At 36.5% G+C, this 2,653-nt stretch overlaps 1 pseudogene; it reads left to right on the forward strand.

The window, feature by feature from the left end:
* Positions 1-1,865: 1,865 nt before the first annotated feature.
* On the forward strand, positions 1,866-1,969 carry LOC132416691 (small nucleolar RNA U3; annotated as a pseudogene).
* The last annotated feature ends 684 nt before the right edge of the window (positions 1,970-2,653 follow it).

Raw genomic sequence — 2,653 nt, forward strand, 5'->3', positions numbered from 1 at the left:
CATGGGATCATTGTAGGATTGAATAAGAGAATGTTCCTTAAAAATGGTAAAGCGCCATAAGAATGTTATTGTTATGCTATTATTATTGTCGTTGTTATTATTGTTTTTGTTTCATGCATGTATGTATTTTTATACCCCCAATTAGATTATAAGCTTTTGGAAGGGAAGTGTTGAGTTATTCTTTACTTCAGAATTCCCCCTTGGTTACTAGTATATAATAAAGATTTGAATAAGGCTTGTTGAATGTACAAATAAATTTTTACCAACAAGAGAATTAAGAAGGCTGTGGTAATCCACAAATACATTTTTGTTTTGTTAAGAGAAAAAATACAGGTTGGGAGGCTAGCAATGTGAAGATTACACTGCTTTCATTGAGGGATTGTCTCACAGTGACGAAAATAGTCTTACTACTGAAATCTTATGAGCCACAAGAATTTTAAAAAGATTCCAAGATAAATAATTTATAGCTTCTCAAGGGAGAATGAGGTCAAAATTCTACAGGGAAAGAATGGACCAAAAAAGAGGAGACTTGGGTATGAATCAACATGAAAAGTAAAACTATAATACAATATAAGTTTAGCTAAATTCTGGGACAGTAGCTTACCTCTTACATAAAATAATGTAAAGAGATTATATATAGTTAAACTCTTAATATTCAATCAACTGAATGATTGGCAGCTTATATGAAGGACTATGGCACTATATGGAAACCAGTGTTAGGTGAATACATTTTCAGTGCTTTCAGAATTATAAGAAATGCTCTTAAATTTCTAATAACAAAATACTGTCTTTAGTTACCATATACTATAACTAAAATTAAATTCTGATCCAATGAGAATGTTCAAGGTTAAGAATAGGCTGGTAAGAAAAGGAATATAGCACCATAAATGTGTATTATGTGGGAAGAGAGAAATAGAGAAAATGAACCTCATAAACAGAGGGATCAAATGACTATGATGAAACCAGAGGATGCACCCAAGAGGTTAATGTCCTGCCTGTCCCTGTTTCACTGCCTTCCTCCAACCTTTATAGTTGGACCTGCTATGGGCATTGCTCAGCTCTGCTTCAGACTCTGGAACCAAATCAAGTAAAACATAATAAGCCCTAAGTTAATAGTTTGTTGGCTCAGCCTCAAGTAAAAGCTGTTACTAATCTCTCTCTGACTTTGAGCCTTACCTAGTTCTCATCTTCTGCCTCTTACTATGATTGAAGTGAGTCCCTCCTTTGTTTCCTCTGTAACTATGTCCTGGCTGATTTGGGGTCCTGTGCAGTAACATGTTACTTTTTACCACTTCTCTTTGTCACAAACATACCACTGATTCTTCTAAGTCTGGGGGACTTTTTTGCCTTCTACACAATATAGGAAAATAAATTGCAAAGCTATAAACAAGATATGCTGAAAAAGCACCTAAAATATAAATTTGATTTTCTTCCCATTGAGGAAAGAATGGACTTTCTGTAATAACAAGTAGAAAAAAGTTCAGAAGAATGGTGAACTCTTGATATTTTGCTGCTGAAGCATGGGACCCACAAGCACATTTATATAGAACTGACCCACTGAGTAAGTACAGTCCAACTCTGACAATTCTATGAAAGCCAAAGCAGTTGAACCAGTACTTCAGGGTCACAGTCTAAGCTGTTGTTGAAGTGAAAGTTCTAAGCTGTGCTCCACAAGAACCTTTGGAAATATGATTATTTTGGTCTTCAGTGAAGTTTTCCTGAACACCTACTATATGCCAAGCTATGTGCTAGCTATTAGGACTTCATAGATGAACGGGACTGGGTTTCTGTCCTCAAGGAGCTCACTGTCCTGGTGGGTAAGGAGAAGAGAAAGAGTTGTGGTGATACATTAAAAAAATGATTGAAAGACTATACTTTCAAGGATCATTTCTATAGTTCATTACTAGAGAATTTTCTCTGTGGTGGGAATGTAAATTGATACAGCCACTATGGAGAACAGTATGGAGGTTCCTTAAAAAACTACAAATAGACCCAGCAATCCCACTACTGGGCATATACCCTGAGAAAACCGTAATTCAAAAAGAGCCATGTACCAAAATGTTCATTGCAGCTCTATTTACAATAGCCAGGACATGGAAGCAACCTAAGTGTCCATCTACAGATAAATGAATAAAGAAGATGTGGCACATATATACAATGGAATATTACTCAGCCATAAAAAGAAACGAAATTGAGTTATTTGTAGTGAGGCGGATGGACATAGAGTCTGTCATACAGAGTGAAGTAAGTCAGAAACAGAAAAACAAATACCGTATGCTAGTACATATATATGGAATCTAAAAGAAAAAATGGTTATGAAGAACCTAGGGGCAGGACAGGAATAAAAACACAGACGTAGAGAATGGACTTAAGGACACAGGGAAGGGGAAGGGTAAGCTGGGATGAAGTGAGAGAGTGGCATGAACTTATATATACTACCAAATGTAAAATAGCTAGTGGGAAGCAGCCACATAGCATAGGGAGATCAACTTGGTGCTTTGTGACCACCTAGAGGGGTGGGATAGGGAGGGTGGGAGGGAGACGCAAGAGGGAGGAGATATGGGGATATATGTATATGTATAGCTGATTCCCTTTGTTATAAAGCAGAAACTAACACACCATTGTAAAGCAATTATACTCCAATAATGATGTT

The sequence above is a fragment of the Delphinus delphis genome, chromosome 1 (genome assembly GCF_949987515.2).
Source record: "Delphinus delphis chromosome 1, mDelDel1.2, whole genome shotgun sequence".
NCBI lineage: Eukaryota > Metazoa > Chordata > Mammalia > Artiodactyla > Delphinidae > Delphinus > Delphinus delphis.